Genomic DNA, 22,244 nt, shown 5'->3' on the forward strand with positions numbered 1-22,244 from the left:
TTTTTTTGCATGCTTCAAACCTGTGCGACTGCGTTTACTTTATTTATTTTTGGTGCCCTTGAACCTGTGCGCCTTCGTTTTTTCATCCCAGCAGCACAACAGTATCGGCCAATGTCATAACCACGGTGTTTGGTAGATTGGCCAATATCGGGTAAAGTTGGGTTGGCCAGCGTAAAACGGCTAACTTTTTTACAGTATTGGGCAATACTCGTTGCCAGTATTGGCCAATACTGGCAAATCAAAATTGGCTAATGTTGGCCGGTAATTTTTACCCAGTATTGGCAGATACTCGGAGCGAGTTCTGGCCAATATCGGTTACAGTTGGGTTGGCCAGCGTCGAATGGTTGACTTTTTAACAATATTGGGCAATACTTGATGCCAGCATTGGCCAGTACCGGCCGAACTAAATTGGCCAATACCGGGTAGCCATCTCTATTGCAGCATTGGCCGATACTCGAGTCAGTACTGGCCAATGGGGCCAGGTGACACTGGCCGATCATATATGTAGCTATTAGCCAGTGTTAGGCAATACTGCTAAAACAGAATTCAGTCTTTAAAAAAATCGGCATACAGACTTCCATCCTTCCAGTTTTAGGCTTTTGTTTTACCTCTTTTAGTTGAAGGATGGAAATCTGTGTGACGATTTTTTTTTTTTTTTCAAAAAACGGAATTTGTCTTTACTGAGAAGTGGTACCCATTGCTATGAAGCTTTGACACTGCACTAGAGGTATAAAACCCAGAACTGTGCGTTTGTGTTTTATTCCTAGCGCACTGGTCAAAGGTCCCTTGACCTTTCTGTCTGAAAACGATATAATTTACGGCTATAATAACTAGACTAGAGGAAAAATGACGGTTTATCATTTATTTTATAATTAGATTACTGACAGTAATATCTTTCATTTTTTATGATTTTTAATGAGCAGCAAATTACTTTTTTAAAGCCAAATGTTAAGATTGTGGGAAATTAAGATTCATTATTGTTAAGAGTAAGGATCAGATTTAAGCATGACAGTTCTTCCCACTGACAGTATTTCCATCATAAATGTTTTTGTTCCCTCATTCGTTCATATAAATGATATAATCAAAATCCTTATTTTTTTCTTAATATTTTGGAACAATTTATATATTTACAAGTTCATTGGAAAAAAATTTTTATTCATTTTTTTTTACATATTATCAGCTAGGTAACATGTAAAAAACATACATATTATTTATAACATAAATATGTTTCATTAAAATACATATATATCGTGTTTACATATTATCAGCTTTTTTGTCTTCGTTTCGACCATTCAGTGTCCTTTATTTGATACTGTGAGACCGATGATCCCAATCTACAGCTCCAGCAAGTATCTGCCGATTCTGCGGCTGATAGCATTTGTATTCGCAGCATCCTACTTAATTTTTACACTTGCTAAAGAGAGAGAGAGAAAAAAAAAGCAGTCACTTAAAATATAATTACACTTTTTTTTAAACTCTGCAATGTGCAAAGCAAACACATAGTAAGGATTACTACTGATAACCAACATGTAAATTGTAAACTACATACAATGGACTCTCGTTTTTTGCAGGGGTTACATTCCACAGAAACGTAAATGAAGACTTAACAGTAATGTTAAAATAGGTTAGGTTATGTTCCATTGATAAAAAATATGTACTAATTCCAATACAAATACACACTGGATATGAAGAAAATATGAATTAACTTAGGGAATATGAATAAGAGCTGTTTATGATATTCCTTTGGCAGTCATTTTTCTATGCAGGGCTTTTCCTTTGTGGGGCATGAGCACATCCATGGTCACTTGCATCATTTCCATGATGGGATCTTCCTTTATAAACACAAATCAGAAAGATCTACTGTCAAAATATGGCTCAAAATTTAAATGTGGAAGCTTTTGGTCGAGTATCATCAATGTTGGTATTGTTCTTATTTGTCACTTCTAAAAGCTTTTTTTCAAGCGAGCTATGAATTGTGTGAGTTTAATAACATTACTTCTGAAAAGAGCTCTAAAAATGTCTCCAATGGCTCAAGCTCCCTTATAAGCATGCCAAAATGCAGTTTTCATTTGTTATCTACAATCTTAGAAGTTTGAAATATGAAAATTTTGAAAAACTTTATGCATTTTAATGCTACATCTGCATAAATCAAAACTCATCCATATATAATGAAATAACGGTGTCAAATCTTAAACTGTGTGTGCTGAAATCCATGTAAAATGAGGGTATTGCAAATTAATTGGTAGTTAATCTGACATAAGTAGTGGTGCAACAAGAATGGTTTGAAGGTCAAACTCTCCCCAGAGTTCTTAGCTTCAACATATACTGCTAATTCTATTACTGTAGAAATGGTAGAGTTAGCAATTTGCTACCAATTTGATAAAATTAAACACATCAAGACTATAGACCTCCCCTCCCATTCAGGTAAAAATTCTTGCTGCTCCAGTGGAGATGATTAAAGACTATAAAATTATTTCACTGCTGATTATAGCAGTAACGAAACCTTTTCCAAATCATGTCTCACTCTTTGATAAGACTTTACTTTGGCAAATTTAATTTTTCAAAAAATTTCTCACAGATTCCTACATTTTTTTTTCTTTCTTTTCGGCTTGGGAGGAGGGAAAAGTTCAACTTGTACCCTTTCCTCAAACCGATAAATGACACCACATACAATGGAGATATTTTTTTTACAACAATTATGAGTGATGAAATCATATTGATTCCAAAAGTTTTCTTTGATAAATTTAATTTCAGCTACAAAAATGATTCTGTTCACCATCAACTAAAATGTTTGCAGATCACATGAAGATTGCTCGTGGACCACTGTGGGCTTTTAGTGGTAGCCCCCATTTACCCTTGCAATTATTAGACACTGTAAAATAACTCATATACAAATACATTATCCCTCATATTATTTTAGCAAGTATTTTTAAATTACAAAATGAAAAAATTACGCATAACTTGATTTGCGGATATAAATGATTTTCTTTGAATGGTTGTGTACTTCTGTTGTTGTAAACAGAAAGAGAGAAGACTTATAGGTTCAATATCAAACAAATTTATGTAGTACAATCCTAAGCTAGGTAGTTACAGCAGAATATTTACAGGTGATAGAAATTCAATACAGATTAAATGTATAAGAAAATCACTTTGAAGAAATTTTTATTTTAGATTTAGCTTACCACCATTAAATTTGGATTGAATTAGATAGAAAAAATCTATTTTATCATTAAGTAGTTTATTCTGCATAAATTGTTAATTTTATAACTTTCAAAAATGATCAATCAAACTACTGTTCAATCAAACTACTGTTCAGAGTATGGATTTTTGAGGATCAATACATTTCTTAAATTAAGATCAGATTCCATAAAACTTCTAATTTTTGCTCACAATTTTAATTGTTGTATTTTGCAAGCAAAAAGGAAAAGAAATCCTAGAGGCTTTAGATGCTAATTCTTCTAATTTTTTAAAAAAATTGTATTATTATTTTATAGAAATATTTTTTTATATTCTAAATTATATTAGAATATAAATAATATATTAGAATATTTAGAATATAAAGACATATTTCTAGGCTTGAATAAGTTCAAAATACAATGAGTATTAAAGCAAGTCATCTATTTTCTTTGTCATTCAAATAAAGATACTTCACAACAGGCCCGGACTGGCCATAGACTTGACCGGGACATTTCCCGGTGCGCCCTCTCGAAAGGCGCCCTTCTGTTGTTTTCTTATTTTCCAAAACAATGTTCTAGCAATATGGAAATAAATTATGTAGAATCAAGAAGTGATTTTGTATGTGAATATTTTCACATGCAAAAACAATGTTCTTCTTCTTTATATAAACGTTCCCTTTTATTACCCTCATAAAAGCAATTAGTCCCCCCTCGTTTCGTAAACGGTCTGCTCCCGTTTGTGGCTTATCTTTTGCTCCAAGGTTCAATTCTGAGGACAAAAGCGGACCCATGGTGTTTCCTCAATAAAAAAGGGATGTGAGGGTGAAAGTGACAGCACACATATCTATGGTCAAGAATGGTTTGATTTATTGACTGTCCTTAAGTTGCTGTCAGAGTGGATAGCTGGCATGACTCCCTGTTCTGATAACGATCATGAGTGCAATAGAAGCAAGTAAGATTACAAATAATGTCAATTTTTGAAATCGGCGCATTAAAAAAAGTGTTATATCGAAATAAGCCGCATAAAATCAATATTTTAGTGGATGGATGCACACAATGACAAATGTCGCATTTTTAGTCGCTTCAAAAAAAAAAAAAAGGACAGGACTGTACGGTGATTCCTATACTTTTCGAGTCAAGGCGCCCTTTTCGGAACTCGGATTTTTGCATGGCGCCCTTCCCAAAATAAAAGTATGACTCGTAACTGACAGTCAAAAATAAATATGAGTCTTGTATTTGCATTGAATAGCCCTTATTTATCCTGCAGAGGTTCTGCAAAAAGTGGAAAAACGTTTCATAAATAATAAGTCTAAATTAGTTGAGAAAAAAATAGTAAAATTTCGAAGTGGTCCTAGGAGGCACATTTGGGGAATTATCGGACTCAACACAATAACGATGCCTAAAAGTTTTAAAGGTAAAACATTTTTCGATTTTAAACCAAGTTTTGTCAATTTGTGTTCAAAGCATAATCCAGTTTTTGTAACTGGATTTAATTCCTTCACTGTCTTAGTCCTTTTAGCCAGAGGTGTGCACAAAGGAGGGTAATGGTATATATAACCTTTGGCATTGAAATTTTTAGGGGATCACTTAAGATTTTATAAATATTATGTTAAAGGTAACGTTTTCGAGGTAGGGGGGCGCTGCGTAGCTTTTGGAGGGAGTTGCCCTTATGTAAGCTACAGTACTACCTTAAAAATATTTATATGTGAGTTTCTGCATAAAATCGTTATATTATTGCATTTTAGCCCTTTAGCTCAAGCTTTTAGCCATTTAGCTCAAAATGATATAGCCTTCCTTTAGCTATATCATTTTGAGAAGTTTTTTAATCTGTGTTTTCAACTCGTATATGAAGCTCGATACCCTCTCCCCTCCTTGCGAAGTTTATTACTAATAAATTTTGCATCAATGAAACAATACAAATCATTATGTGGGAAACGAAATTTGAGTTTGAAGGAGGAATGCATAAAGATATCGGAAATAAGTAAAACGCAAAGGTATTACTAGTGGCGTCGCTAAGGGGCGCGAAGGGGGGGGGGGTCTGCCCCGGGTGTGACCTGTCTGGGGGGTGACACCCACAGTGTAATTGCAAGTTTCTGAAAAATACGAAGCTGAAATGCATTTTCAAGAGTACTAATTTGAAAATTTTCCAGGGGGTGGGACTGCCCGAACCTCAGTATTTCCCACCCCACATCATGGAATTAATATCACTATACTCAGAATTAGGTTCATATTGTCAATACTTAGGCATAGTAATGACCTCTTATACCAACAAACTGAAAACCCATTATCTTTCCCTGTGTGTGCGATACATTTAAAGTAATTATAGTGCCAACAATTTCATATAGACCCCCTTACTTTTTAGATCACTCGACGCCCACATGCGTCTGGGGCAAGTTACATAAAAAGCAGTCATAGTTTTTATTTTTCTTCTATATATTATCCCGCTTAAAACACTTTGTTTTTCACAAATGCAGTTGTTTCTGAAAATTTAAGATTTTCATATTTACATAGAATTTAAAAACTTTTTTTTTCCATTTTAAAGGGGGGGGGGGGGTGATATCAAAAATTACCGCTCCGAGTGTCACCCATGCTAGGTATGCTACTAGTATTACAAATACAGTAGACTCCCGATTATCCGCGAGCGGTTTATCCGCGGGGCGGATTATCCGCGAATCAATCAACAATCACGAACATGTATTTTCGCAGTAAAAAGCGAATACCAGTGGCTGTTTTTTTTTTTTTTTTTTTTTGAAAAATTGTAAATTTACACTCAGTTGTTTTTGCTTGATTGATTGATTTAATTTTATTATTATTATTATTCTTATTATTATTATTGTGCGTTCTTCATCGTACATACACTTGTTTGTTATTGATGTTACGTTCGGTTGTGCAAAAATACAAAACATTTGTACTGTACTCTATATATATTTTCACTGTTTGCAGAAAGTGTTATGCATCGATACAGTTAAGAATTTGAGATAGGACAATTTTTACCTGATTTGTCCCCCATTTTATCTTTTTGCGGTTATCCGCGATTTTTATTATCCGCGGCACTTGTGCCACCCAATTCCGCGGTTAATCGGGAGTTTACTGTATTAATAAGAATCACTAAAGACTATATTAGAAATCTAATGCGAGAAATATCGAAAACCTTATTCGTTTTCTATCTGCAGTTAGTTATACACATATTAGGAGAGTATATTGCCTACAAGGTCGCCCGCAAGCGGGGGCTCTAGCCCCCCCCCCCTCCTTAGAAATGAAAACTTCCTTACTTTTAGTGCATTTTTCCTTGCAAAGATGTATAAAGATTTCTTTTCCAGCCATTAATGAATACGTTATTTAAAATGTCAAATTTTAATATCTCTAATCTGAACTGAAATCGGTTTCCGTGGGGAAAATATTCTGCTAAACCATGGGGAAAATTATTGAGCCCCCCCCCCCTTAAAATTTTGCATATGGGCGCCCTTGATTGCTTAAAAAATAAAGAGCACTTTTTCTTTCACAGAATAAAAGCTTAATAAAGCATTTTATGAGGGTCTTTCGCAGCATTCTTGTACGAGAGCTTTTGACTAACTATCTTAATGATAAGTAGAAAAAAATGAGCATACATGTAGAATACACATGTTGACTTTAATGGTTTTATGGCTTTAAATGACGCCTTTTAACATGCGTTTTATGGATAAGGATTTGCAATGCTTGGGGATTCGTGGCAACAGATTTCTGCTGGATAAGGAAGGGCAATCATCATAAATTTTATCCAGTTAGATGACAGATGTCCGATTGCTGTTATTTACATGAATCGAAGAGTCATTTGGATCAGATTTTAGCGTTAGTAAACAAGTGATTTTGAAGCTGCAACAAAATTGGATACATCAAGCCAAGGATCTTTTCAACAGTAGGTTACTCGTTTCAGTTTTGATTTTCTTTTTATTGTGATAATATTTTCCTTCATGTATAACCTTAAATTATAGAATTGCAATCGATGATTCGTAAAAAAACTGTAATATGATCTATGAGCTACGAAATGACAAATAAATGATATTGCAAAATTTTCCACAATACATATAGTTAAAAAAAACAACGTACTTAGATAAGTTGAAAGATAAAATCTAAGTGACTTGTGTTATTAAATGAAAACTATTATTTTAAATAGTAAAACAGATTAAGATCAAGCGTGTCCCTGAACTTTTTTTTTCATTCTCCCTCTTTTTTTGATATCCTTGGTTTATTTCATGACGGCTCTTTCTAATTCGCGTCAGTTTTCTAAAACAAAATTTTACACTCAAAAATTTTCTAAACTTTAAGGAAACAATGACATAAAAAAAAATGAGTGGAAACGTTTTAAAACTGTTCGTTTGCTATTATGTACTTTTAAAATGTAACACTTTGGATAGCGAGAATTTCTGAAACGAATTTTCAGAAATTAGATCATGTGTTCTAAGAATGGGGGGAAAAATATCATTTGGAAAAACCCTCCTGTTTTCTTACCCTGCAGAACAAAAAACTTTAAATTTAATTTTACTTCGAAAAAATTAAGGAATTCTTAAATAAAAAAAGGAGGCAAGGGGAAAATTAGACAAGATGGTCAAAAAATTTTGTTCTTTTAAATTGAAACCGTTGAGTTTTCTTGCAAAAGTTTTATTAATTAATGAACTTATTTTGTTAACTTATTTATTCCTTCTAATGGTCACAAACAATAATAGCAATTTTAAAATGCATATCCATACATAAAAAATGATTTCAAAAAAAAAATTTAATTTTTAAGCTTTTCCCAATAGTTGCAGTGTTATCAAAATGATATTATTTATTACGTACTACAAAGAGGCAATCAGGTGCATTGGATGAGTTAAGAGTTCGATTGGTTGTATTTTCTTGTAACTTTGACCCAAGGTATTTGCTATGACATTATCATGTTAATAATCATAGTGTAATCATAGCGTAAATAAGCCGATTTCATTACAAATGCATAATTCGTATCAAAGTTGACGTTTGAGATGCAAAAAAAATAATATTATACTTTAAGTACAGAACAAATAAGTAAACATAATTCGACTTTTTTCTTTTTAAAGAGCTGAAATTAATTAATCACTAGTGTCATTTCTCATGTTATATCCGCACTAAATTCTGCATCTTAATTACTCTTTATTAATTTTCATTTCTGATAAGTTATAATATTTCTTGACTTAGCCAATTTGTAAAATCATGTTTTCCGTTCATGACTGAATGCCTTTCTTGTATTATTATTCATCCAAAAACGTACCATTTTCCTTTTTAAAGTACATTTATAGAAACTAGTAATGACCTATTTAACCTCATAACCTAAGATATTCATTACTACTCGCTCCTATTCTGAAAATAATTGCATAACTAAAATGCCTTAAGAAAGCACCATGCAGAGATGCAAAGATTTTTAACAATGCTATAATGAAATGATATTTTTAATTTATTCTTTTTGAGTTTTAAACCTTAGCACATTGAAAAAAGTGAAAAAAAAAAATTTTTTTTAACAGTCTTTGAAAACGGATAACAGTTTCAAATGTGATGTACATCTCTTTTTAATTTTGAACTGCAGAAGCATTTTGTCGAAAGTAACCAATTAGCATATGATATGTAGGAAAAATAAGTAAAAAAAAAAAAAAACTTGGACATGAATATTGATTGCACGGAGAAAAAACTCGTCTGCTTAAAGAATCAACAAATTTATGTGACAAAATGACAGCATCATGTTTTAAAACGACAGCAGATACCAGTGAAAAATATTCAATCGACAACACAAAAATAATGTATCACGGCAAGAAATGTTGTCTTCTAATGCTATTGAACTAGTGAATGATGCATTTCCAGAAGAAAGACGTACAAGCAATGAATTTTCGGAAGAAGTGCCTATTGAGAAACATTTAGCAAAACTTCTCATTCTTAGAAACTGGAAAATACCCCCCCCCCCGGCCCAGCGTTCTTCAAATTTTCAGGGGGAATTTTTTTGGGTTTTTCCTCTCTTTTTTAGGGAGGGTCTCTTTCTAGGGGGTAATCAGTAATATTTAAGGGAGTGTGCCAACACTCTTGGGGGGGGGGGGGGGGGGGGGGGGTCTCTCCTACTATTGGCGAACTTGCAAAAAATATGACTTCTCTTTTGGACATTTTCTGTAACAAAAAAAGGGCTTTATTTACTTCTCAATGATTTTTTATCCCCTTAAAATGTCCGCAATATCTCTTAAGTCCTTATATATTATAGAGGCAAAATCGGCGCCCTTCAACTCGGCTTTCCCGCGCCCTTTTGACCACCCAGTCCGGCCCTGCTTCACAATCAAAAGTTCTTAATCGTGCACTATTGTTGAATTTACTAAGACAATCTGGTACTAGTTTTACTATAAACATTATTTTTCATGAAAACAAAATCTCCTCAGGGCTACCACTGACTTCAGCTATTAAAATAATTGCTTCTAGTAGTCTATGATATAAAAGCCTTCAAAATAGTTGCCAGATGCAGAAATAAATAGATGCGGAAAATAATTTTTGAAAAAGTCATCAGATGTAGAAAATAATTTCGAAATAGAAAACAAATTTAAATGTTCAATAATCGATAAACAAACACTTTTTTAAATACATTGAAAGTTATAATTTGTACACAGTACAAAATTAATTCAGACTGTCAAAGTAATTTTAATGTAAAGGAAAATATTCAGATGTTAAATTTAAACTTTATTGTTTTTAATTCATAATTCTTGTGACCATATGCATCAGCTTTACGATTACAAACTCGTTTAAAATTGACAATAACCAGGGAAAAAAAATAATATGAACTAGAAATGAATATATATATGTCAATTCATTACTAATTAACATTAAATATAAAATATGCAGATTTGAAAAAAAAGGAAAATACTTGGCACTCTGCAACAAAGAGATGGCAAATTTACTAAAAATCTCATTGTTGTAGGTTAAGCAGATCTTTAAACATTAAAGTAAAAACCTGTTTCTTATTTTAAACACTATACCCTTCTTGAAATTAAAAAAAAAAAAAAACTAGTGCTCTTTTTCATTAAAAATATTTTCCAAGTACCAAAACTGAACTTATATAATGATAACTCCATAAGAGATAAAAATTCTTACAACAGAAATCTAAATAGAATTTAAGAGAAGAAAAATGTGCCTTTTAGTCCTCCTTTGTTTTGTTTATCTATCTGTGATAACATTTGGTTGTAACTAAAGAAACATTTGCAATTTCTTAACTTAACTATATTAAACACATATTTTTCTTATAATTTAAAACACTGCATATTCTTTCAACCTAAATATGTTTTTTCTTTTAAAATTTAACTACATAGCAAGCTTAGAAACAATTAAGTCCCCTATGTTACTTTGTTGGCTCCTGTGTTATCAAGGTAATTAAAAATTCCCCTGGTATTAATGGAAACAATGCAAAAGTATATGATTTTTTTCCCCTTTAAAACTCAACCTGAAAGTTTTAACATGGGTTAAACAATAAAATAATTAAACCCTTTCTATAATTTAATAGTAACACAGGGGACACATAAAAAAGACACCTATGTCTAAAGTTCTTTCTTCCTCACCTGGAACTCTTCAAAATAGCACATGTGAAAAAAAATGGCTACTTTACATTAATAACTTGTAGAAGTACATAGCTATCGTTGACAATATTTAAGTAACACATTCTTATTATAATAAAGTAAGGAGCCATTATCACAGGAGACAAATATCAGGAGACATAAGATTTTCTTCCATAATATTAAAATAAATTTGAAATTTTATTTTAAAAACATGTTAGTATAATATGTTAATAATGAGTTGAAAAGAAAAAGAAATATATTTTAAAAAAATTAATAACATGAAAAAAAAAAGGTTTAAAAATAAAGTGCTGTTGGGACATGGTTTTTTTATAAGACACAATTTCAATAACCCCATTCAAAAAGTAAAAAATATACTTAATATTAGTAATAAATCAATGAAAAATATGTCAGACCTATCATTTTTAATGTTTACATTTAACTTTGGAGTAAAATTTGGAAAAAGGGTTACAGGGGCAGTTCTCAAAAGGTGGGAGCAAAACACAGACCTCAACTTTTGAAGCTTCAACACAAAATAACTTTCATTTTAATTGACTCAAAAATTTTTGAATTAAATAATAATACTGTATAGAGGTAAGAATTATGGAAAAATAAAATTATGGAATATTAATGATAAATGGAAATAATTGTTAAATATATTAAAAATTATGGAAAAAATGCTCTTCAAATACCCTTAAAAATATATTTTCTTTGCTAAAAGGCACAATTTTGGACTTTCAAATTATAACTGAGCAAATTTACCATCAAAAAAAAAATTTTTTTTTAATTATTTCCAACCGTTTCAAAACAAAATTAAGGGTATGAATCTCAAACTGAATATATTTTTGATAATATTTTCTACAAATTAAAAAATTAAAGACAGATTATTTATTGTGTAAAAAATTTTAAAAAAAGAAGGAAGTTGGAAGTTTCATGTATGTCCAAAACTTACAATCGTGACAATGCTATTATTTGAGTACTAAATATATGATTTATATGTTTTAAAGGTATTTTTCGATCCTCAAAATCAATTGTTAATCATTTTAAAGTGTTTTCATATGTTTTTATGCAGTATCTTTGAAGGAAAATCACTTTTCTTAAACATATATGTGAGATGTCCAAATTGTGTTACGATCTAGACGCCGATAATTCTGTCCATTGATTCAATATTATAATATGATCTTCTGTCTTGTAACCTTACTAACTAAAGGCTATTATAATGTTAATTTCTTTAATCCATTGCTATTTTGCACAATTAATACGTTATGCATTAAACATTACATAAATAACAGTAGAAACTCAAGTTATGATGCAACGAATAGTAAACAAAGGCGGAAAAAATCGCAAAGCAAACCCCGATTGGCGACAACTCACAGCGTACAATATGCAAAGGGTTCCCAGAGAGGAATTCAGATTTTCGCCAACAGCGTCGGTTTTGGCGACTTGATCACCTGCGCTGGCAAAATGGATGTTTTTTTTTTTGGATTCTACAAAACCATAACAAAATTTTATTATTTAAAAGACCAGTATATAAGGTCACTCATGTACTTCATAAATCCTCTATTTTTCATAGCAGAATTTAAAAATAGATAACATTTTCATTGGAAAAGTTCAAAAACTGAAACTTTCATTATGATGATGTCCAAAATCTGTTACCTACCAGACAACTGTATGTCCAAAATCTGTTACCTACGGACCCATCATTAAACTTGCTATTTATTAAATTGCATAAATACTTGCTGTCTTTTTGTGTTTGTGTATGATGTTCTAGGTATGCATGCTATGCAATAAAAGCAAAATTGATTTCAAATTCCAAAATTTTAAAAATGGCTCAAAAGCAATGTTTTTGTTCCCACCTTTTGAGAACTACCCTACAACTTAAAGTCTTGGACATTAAATGTTGCATTAACTTTGGAATGACCCAAATACAAGATTCTTGATCTATGATTAATCACCTATCAAATCATGTATCAGGAAAGAAATTATCAATTTAGATGATTTGTTTCAGCTTAATAATTTTTCTAAACATAGATAAATTTACTATGTTACATGGAAATGCTTTAACATTTCCAAAAACAGATAAATGTTTTCTATTTAAAAAAACTAGAAAGCTATTTTAATTTATTATTGCCAACCAAGAAGTAAATTTGCAAAAAAATGTTAGCACAGATTCTGCTATAAGTGAAATTGTATCTAAAAACTAAAAAAAAAGGGTAAAGACTATACATTTTTCTCAATATTGGACAACAGTCTATTTTTTAACAATATGTGTACATTTTAGCCATTGCTCTAATTTTATGTTTTCCCAATTGGAAGGTTTTTATCACTGGTCCGACAGAAAATTTAAAAAATCGCGGTACAAAAACTTTTTATAATTGGCTTTACTATTGAGCAAACTTACCAAATCATGGATCAGTGAAGTGGACTAAAGGGTTGCGGGTTCGAAGCCAGACGGTCGAAGATCCTCTGTTGTGTGGACAAACAGGTATCATTCATCTCTAGAGCCTGATGAGAGAGGATTCCCTGCTGAAAAGATCAAGAGGTCATACGGGCGGCACAACTTGAACCTCTGGCAGGGAAAATCACATAGATATTAAAAAAGGCAGTAATTAAACAAACCTAAATAATAAACATTACTATTATGTTTCAAGTATGCATTTTATTTTTTACCAAATTACAGTGCATTCTATCCTAGTTTCGAAAATTAATATGAGAAATATCATATATAGATAGATATACCTATATCAGTGAACCATGGCAACATACAACTGAAAGTCTTGTACAACTATTTAAACTTTTATTAAAGTTAAGTTCCTAACCTTGAACTATAATTCTTGAGACAAAATTAAAAATTATGTAATCGAAAAAGTCAATTTTTTTAACAGATGCAAACAAATCAAACTACTGAAAGATATTAATGAGAAGTTTACATTAAACTCATATTTGCCATAATATCAAAATACTCTTTAAATTATAAATTATCTTTTTGACATTTAGATATAAAATAGCAAATATTAAAACATTTCAAATTTTGTTTTTGAAAATAAGAAAATATAATAACAACATACACTATAATATGCTATTATAGGGATTTTGTTAGTTGAAGAGATTTCTTCTTTTCCTCAAATCTATGTAGTTAGTTGAGCATTTTTCTATGCATCAAAATCTTGAAGGCATATATGCTTTTATTTAAAATACTAACAAACAATTACTACTCCAGCAAGTAGGATGATGTAATAAGTAACCTTTTAGATTATGTTATCTTTTGTGGTTATGATAATTTTTACAGATACAATTTTAAGCAATTATTATAGAATTAAATATCTTTTCACTTCCAGCCATTATATTGCAATAATCTCAAATAACTTGGATAAGCACAAATCACAAATATATCCAATTGCAAATAAATATTTAATATTACATACAACTTTGAACAATTTAGTATACAACCGCTGGAATCGCAATACAGAGAAAATACACAGCACAACAGAGATAAACATACTATTTATGTTTACTTTAATAACTCAATACCTTTACTTTCTTAAACTGATGTCAAGTGCCAACTACTGTTAAGTGCACCAGAAAAAAAAAAAAAAAAAAAAAAACCTGTGTCAGAGAGCATAAATTTACTACAACCCTCTTTTCCTACGGTACCTATTCATTTCCTGAGTTTGGATTTCCCTGAAAAGTAATATGTTATATGCACTTGAAATATTGAAAATATTTGTGAATTCATGAAATTATTTTCATCAAAACATCACTGTTTAAAAAAAAAATTTTAGTAAAGAATCAAAGTTTCCATTTTTTTTCCTCGCAGCCTCAAAATGTTCAGAAATTGTACATATCTGATTCAAAACTGAATTGTTAAATATATTAACTGGTTGTTGACATAAATTAATTACTTATATTGCCTACCAAAAAAGCGTTATACTTGACAGTAAATGACAATTATTCTAACTATATTCTAACTTATTTTTTTAAGAGCACGGGAAGAATTTTTAAGGGAAAAAAAAGAATATTTATATGTTTTTATCTTGCTCGATGCCTGAAAACAGCCTAAAATGCAATTTCCCTATACAATATGAATTCTCTGCAGGATAAGAAAATATAAAACAAAGCAAAACTTCGGGCGTCTTTTTTTTTTTTTTTTTTTGTAAGTGTTAGCGATAACGTTAATATAGCTCGATTCTCAAAACGTGAAACGGAACGACTTATAATAAAGGATAGCACATGCTAAAAAGTTTTAATTGAAATGCCTCCCCCCACGCTATTGACATCATAAAACAATCACAAACTCAGCACAAGCAACTTTGGAAGGTTTTTTCGGGTATTCAGAACACTATGTGTATTGAACAAAGAGTGGATGCAAAAAGTATAACACATTTCAAATTCTAGTTTAAAGAAATTTGCAATTATATTCAATATACAAAACGATTTCAAACTTACCCACAGAACGAGTTAAGCAAATAACAGTAATGGCGTCCTTCGACGGAGCGAAGCGAGAGAACTCCCGGCTCTGCGCATGCGTCATCAGAGAGCGCTGGCTGTACAGCACAATATCGAATGGAATCGGCTAATGTCGGCAAAAGCGAAATTCCATACATTTCTTTAAAGGGGACAATAGTTTCCTAAATTATTTCAGAATAATTTTTCTCAATTTTATCCACTTATTAGAAGCAGCAAACATCCAATAGGAAAACTATTTTGAATGTAATTCTCTAATTCAGAATACCAATACAGCACAGTATCAGATGCGATCGGCTAATGTCGGCAGAAGATAAAAACGCCGTACATTTCAGTATCGTGTATTATAGATCGATAAATTATTGTAAAATGACTTTTTTTATCGTACCTACGTATTAAAATTCAAAATGTCTTGCAAAAAGTCTGTTTTAAAAGTAATTTTCTAATTCAGAATGTCAATACAGCATAGTATTAGATACGATCGGCCAATGTCGACAGAAGTGTAACGCCGTACATTGTATCGTGGATTACATAAGTCGATAAATTATTGTAAAATGACTTTTTTTGATTGAACCTACACATTAAAATTCAAAATGCCTTTCAACAAATATGTTTTAAAAGTAATTTTCTAATTCAGACTGTCAATACAGCACAGTATCGGATAATGTCGGCAGAAGATAAACGCTGTACACTTCGGTATCGTGTATTATAGATCGATAAATTATTGTAAAATGACTTTTTTTCATTGTACCTACGTATAAAAATTTATAATGTCTTGCAAAAAATAAGTTTTAAACGTAATTTTCTAATTCAGAATACCAATACAGCGCAGCATCGGATGCGCTCGGCCAATGTCGGCAGAACCGAAACTCCTTACGTTTCGTTTTTGTGGATAATAGATTCCTAAATTATTTCAGTATCATTTTTCACATTATTATCAACACATTACAGAACAAAATATTCACTAAAAAAACTATTTTAAAAGTAATATTTTAATTCAGAATGCCAATATTGCATAGAATCGGATAAGATCGGCAAATGTTGGATGAAGCGAAAACCGTAGATTACTTTATCTGGATGATAGGTTCCGAAGTTATTGGAAAATAACTTCTCCCAATTGTACCCACGCATTAAATTTCAAAAATGCTTTGCAAGAAAAACTGTTTTGAATGCACTTAAATAATTGAGGTGGCCAATGTTGCCGAGTATCGGACAGCATTGGACATTAGACAGGAAACGTAAATTTCCAAATATACTTTTGCAGTGCTAAATTTCGTCAAAATGTCTGTTATTCATGTTATTCTTTTGGGAGGAAATTGCGAAATGTTCTGAAAAGTAACCGCTGATTAAGTTTTTCTGATTTGACCAGTATCAGTTGGCCAAGCCTATACAGTATTGGACTAGATCGGCCAATAGCGAGGTCTGTCAGTTTCTTTAATCAGAAGTTTCAAATACCAAATTTACTGGAAAAAGTCTTAGAACAGTTCTACCTTTATGTTAAACACAAAATTTCCTTTTAAAAAGCGTTTTATAAAGCCTTTTCACTTTTTCAGTATCGGGATGCCAATACTGCCCAGTATTGGCCAAAATCGGGTAAAATCGTCCGACATACGGCGACGCATGCCAGGTTTGGCCAATACTCGACCGATATTGGCCAAAATTGTTGTGCTACTGGGGCACGCCTTCAAACCTGTGCGCTTTCGTTTATTTTTTTTCACCTTTGAAACCTTCGCGCTCTTGAACCTCAGTTCTTTCGTGCCCTTTGGTAGTTAATGTTGGCGCCCTCTTAGGGGACCCCAGTCCGCCCCTGCCTGTTTGTCAATCTTTGTGATTTATAATTCTCACCAACGAGATTGTCCTCTCTTCTCGTCTTACTATGTCAGCGCCAGTGATGATGGTCCGCATGCATGTCAGTATCCAGTATTTCGTACTCGTACTTCAACGAGAAAAATTTCCTGAGAGAACTTAAAACTGAAGAGTAAAAAAAAAAAGAAAAGAAAGATTTTGATGTTGATTTTAGTAATATATCCCTAGCAAAGCGCCGTCTTAATAAAAAAAAACAAAACCTTTACGATGTTAATGTAGTATTACAGAATTTGCTGCCCCCTAGCAAAGTGCCGCCCGGGGCAAGTGCCCCCGTTGCCCTCCCTACACTACGCCACTGCATACCCTAGGGCCTAGAATCAGGCAGAGGATTATGATGATAATCGAACTGCACCCCACCCATTCTGTCTCGCTTCCCAACTAGACAATCTGACGTTGGCGACAGCAATTACGGTAATAAATGTAGGAGAGCAAAAAGACCTACAACCTTCACGTACTTTTTTGGATTCCCAAGCTATAAAAAAGGAATTATGTTTTCAAAATAGTTTTGCACAAGTTTGTACCGAATAAAAAATGTTTCAGACATTCGAACCGAAATGCCGCCCCTAAAATTTACCGTCCCGGACAGGGGTCCGCGGTTTGTCCGGCGCTAGAGCCGACCCTGAGTACCATGTTTTTAATTAAAAAGTTCTTTTCAAACCAGAGTCAGGATTTTATTACCCGAATGAAAAAAAAAAAGTTTCATTTACGGCTCTGGGAGAGAAAAAATATTTTAGTGAAAAATTTTTATTATTCTATTTTTTTTAAGGACTTAGTTTATGAAACAAGCATACTTGTGCAAATAATGGTATTTACGAAGTTTTGCTTTTTATATTTTGCACAATAAACAAATGAATACATAAACGAAAAAATACAAAATATATAAAACTCCCTAAATAAAAGAAAGTGGAGAAAAAATTCTCCGTAAAATTTTCCAACAAGCCTTTTTAGATTCAAAACTTTTTACTTTGCAATCTGGCATTGAACTAGCACGGTGTTTTGATATGCCGTGAATCGTATTTGTAATGTTAAAAATGTAGTTTTCGTGTCGTTTTATATAAATTTACTTTAGTTTGGGGATATTTTTCAGTTGAATCCTAATTTTTTAGCACAGTGAGAATGCAGCATTTCTAATTTGTTTTGTGTCATAATTGCGTTTTGCTATAATATGAAATCTTAGCCCTAATAACTGCTATGTACTCGTTGTAATTACAAAAACATATTCAACTTAAACTACAGCTGAAATGTCGAAGAAATTTATATTTTTCACGTCTGAGGCATAATTTTATGCTATTTATCGAAAGACATCTGTGATCTGTGTACTCTGTAAGGTAATAAGATTTGGTTACTGTTATTTGTTTTTATATATACAGTGAGGCATTTAAATGCTTAGTTGAATTGCATGGTTCTTCGAAAAAATTTTAATGACTGATTTATTTACGTAATCAATTTTTAAACTTGTATTTAAATGTTAAATATTCATGATTATGCATTTTAGTAGTTGATTTAAAATTCAAAATCCTTATGCCGAGGTATTTAATGACAAATTTTCCGACCAATATTTTTGCATTTGTGGATTGGTAGGAAATGTAGTTATTCTGCTGTGTAATGTCGCTTTTTGAACCTAGATCATCCTCATCTTGAAACTTATACATTTCTTCTGTAATCGTATTCATTCTTCGCTCATTATCAAGCTTTTCTACAGCATGTCTTTGCAACGTTTCCCATATTTTTCCAAGCTCACCTTTAAAGTAACCCCTTTATCGGTTCTTTCCAGCTGTGTTCAAAGAGATGACTTTTAGAAGTTGTAATAAGACTTGTACAAAAAGTTATTAAACATGAAACTGCAAGTAAAATTAAGAGTTTATTCTTTAGTCATTACATGACAGTTGGTTTGTATTGTTAAATTATCATTTACTTCAGGGCTTAAATTGCATCCGAACTCAGCTTTTTTCAAACTCATGAATATTTTTACATATTGGACCTAATTCAAGACTATTATGCATCAAAATAAGATTTGAAGACTTTAGAGCTCCTGCACTTTTATTAGAAATTAAGTACTAATTCAATTAATATTTAGTCCAAAGATGTTAAAAATAGCGTTTTTATGCAAATGGGCAAGGTGTTTAAAAAGCAATTTTCTTAAATGAAACACCTTATATTTTGATTTGTAGTACGTACATATTGAATTTTTTTTGTAAGGTTTTCTACATGAAACATGGAGTTAAACTTTCCAATTTAATTCATTAATTTATTACATAATTTTATTGAATTTTGAAACTTGATATAAAAATTTCCTGTGGTTCCTGACTTGGATATGCATACATTGTTTTTGCTACCTCTAATTTAGCAATCCTATTTTTTTTATTCAAGTGTAATTGCAGACATTTTAATTTAAGATATAGGGTAGTACGACTGGTATAATTTTTTAATTGAACATTTTATTGCTAAAATTTTTTTTAGAAACATTTTTGTGAGAAGCTTTTAAAATATTTTGTCTATAGAGGGGGGGGGGGGGGGGGGTGAGGGGGAGCTGTTAAATCCAGTACTCTTGAAGGCAAAAAAAAAAAAAACCTTATTGCTTGAATTTGTCTTTAGTGCTGTCAATGTTCCTTAGTGATAATGTGTTAATTTCTAATACCAAGTTTGTGGGCTCAAGCCTACTCAAAGTTGGGTGATTTTCAAGATGCAGTAAACCACCATTATGTCCTATGAGCATGTCCCTCACAATTTGTTGCCTATCCAAGAATTATTGCAATCTGGCTCATTCGATCGCTGATACCTGTTTAAATTTTAAAGATATTTAAATTTTATTATGGCTTAGATATTTAAATTTTTAAGATATTTAAATTTTATTATTTAAGATATTTAAATTGTATTATTATTTAAGATATTTAAATTGTATTATTATTTAAGATATTTAAATTTTATTATTATTTAAGATATTTAAATTTCATTATTATTTAAAGATATTGAAATTTTATTATGGCCAGCTTAATAATATAAATTTTATTATTAAGCTGGAATTTTATTATGAGTTGCAAGGTCCATCTGGGTTTCGGGTTATGAAAGTTTTAATTTTTCTATTTTTTGCACATGCACAGTCAAAAATTAAGTGCTTTAAACGTTCGTATTTCATTAAATTTTCATTCTTTTAATTTCAAATTTTATTATGTTTCTCTTATATGCTGTCAAAGATTCTGAAAGTTTCGTTACGTTTGACGGGAAAGTCTGCGTTTTATGAGCTGATAATCTTCAAACAAAATTTGTATTTTAAAAAGAAATGCTTATATCTCCGTGGGTATAAGAGATACTTTTATGAAATACAAAAATGAATTCTACATAGTGAAATTTATTTCTGAAATTTTTAGCTTATTCTCAGCCATTTACAATGGCGGATCAAGGATGATCAAAAACTTTTTTTTGTTTTCTCAAGTTAGTAGATTCAATTTTTATTGGAAAATGACAGCTGGAGTATACCTTTTATTTCCAAAGCAGAATACTAAATTTAGTACTAAATTTGCGACGTACGTCACAGAACAGATGCCTGAGCTGCAGAACAATTCTGTTCAATTGTGAGACGAAAACTCGCACGAATTTTCTGCAGAACTTCTACAGATTTCTGTGAAATTTTTGCCGGAAATCTGCAGAAACTACAGATTTTTTGCTTAATCTTCCATCAAGGTAGAACTAAGCACAAACTCTGTTGAACTCTTTAAAAATTATAAAAAAATCTAAAATTCTCGGAAATTACGATAATTTGGCGGAAAGCTCGCGAAAAATGTTGAATTCAATAAGTCATCTGCAGGAACTTTAGATTTACTTTGAACTTTAAGAAATCTGCAGAACTTGTACAATATTCTATCTTGAGTTGGATGATATTTGTATAAAATTGGCAGTTTCTGCAGAAATTTCATATTCTAAATCGGAAAAGATTCTGATTTTTCTAGCGTTTTCAGTTCCCCCTTTTCCTTATTTTTCCCACTCGATCTTCAGCACTGCAATTTCCTCCATAAACATACGTTTTGAAAACATACCAACCTTTTAAACACGTCCATCGCCAAAAATCTCTTGTCTTGTTTGGGATTTCAATCCATTTGCATCCTGAAAATAATTCAATTATTTTGAAAGTTTTAAAGTGTTTTATTATATGCTACCCTAACTCAACTCATTTTGTAAGTTATTTTAGTAATTTATTTATTTATTAACGTTTATCATGTCCTCCTTCATGGAATCTCCTTTATGACACGTAAAATTAATCAAAAACACGTTTGACACCTAGGTTCGGATTTTTATAAAATTTTGTATCTTTGCTCTTTCTAGGCATTTCAGTAAGCATATAAAATATTTGGGAGAATCTCAATTGGTTTAGATTCCACAGAAATGCATAGCTAGCAACAGTATAGTATTAAAAACTGCAAAAAAAAAAAAAAAAAAAACCCTCCTGTATGAAACAATTTTTTTTGAGAGCATTTGTGAGAAAGGTTACATTCTTTGCTTGTGTATGCAATGCTTGAAGTACTAACAGAACAATTTTGGTCAAATGGTTTTACATTGCAAAACATCGTCAAGTATTCTGCTTTGGGACCTTTTATGTGAAAAGAATTACAGTGCAATTGGTCTCTTATTTCTCAAGAAATCCGTAAAAATGTGAATTTTTTAAAGTGTCTCAATACTTATGGTTATATAGTGAATAATGCAGTCTCGTGCAAACATAGTTTTCACTTTCTTGTTTGAAAAGTAAGTAAGTGCTGAAGCCCACTTTTTCAACTTGGGGTTTTAGTTTTTTGATGATTTTTTGAGCTCCAGCATTGGCAATACTACATTTTATGATCATTGATAAATCTTCTGTGGCAAGTTCTGTGGTTTCAAACCTATGCTATTTCTAAAGTGCATCCCTACAAACTGTATATTTTTTATTTGTTTTATGCAATTTCAATATTTCTCATCCAAAGTTAACTTTTAACTATTCTTTGTAAATCTTTTTTATTTAGGAATGAAATTGCTTTGTTATCCGATCTGAAAATATCCACTGACGACTTAACAAGTGTATGAAAAGTAGTGGTGACTGAAAAAAAACCATTTTTTTTTCAAGCAATTTTTTTTATTGAACAAATTTTCTTTCTGCTCATATTTTTCAGCCTACAATTCATATTGTAATTATTTGCACGGAACA

General features: G+C 31.5%; 1 protein-coding gene and 1 long non-coding RNA gene across 2 annotated transcripts in view; one reads left to right on the top strand and one right to left on the bottom strand.

Moving 5' to 3' along the window:
- Positions 1-1,260: 1,260 nt before the first annotated feature.
- Positions 1,261-15,222, bottom strand: LOC129226590 (uncharacterized). The gene is made up of 3 exons (XR_008580801.1): positions 15,188-15,222; positions 13,143-13,310; positions 1,261-1,414 (listed from the first exon to the last, which is right to left on the bottom strand). It is a non-coding gene; the product is annotated as an uncharacterized LOC129226590 (long non-coding RNA).
- Positions 15,223-18,104: 2,882 nt separating this feature from the next.
- The window catches only part of LOC129225523 (serine/threonine-protein kinase N-like), a 69,109-nt gene continuing 64,969 nt past the window's right edge, over positions 18,105-22,244 (top strand). Inside the window, exon 1 of the mRNA XM_054859955.1 lies at positions 18,105-18,399. The gene's annotated coding sequence lies outside the window, so the exon portion shown is untranslated. The remainder of the gene's footprint in view (positions 18,400-22,244) is intronic.

This window comes from Uloborus diversus, chromosome 7 (genome assembly GCF_026930045.1).
Source record: "Uloborus diversus isolate 005 chromosome 7, Udiv.v.3.1, whole genome shotgun sequence".
In the NCBI taxonomy this organism is placed as follows: domain Eukaryota; kingdom Metazoa; phylum Arthropoda; class Arachnida; order Araneae; family Uloboridae; genus Uloborus; species Uloborus diversus.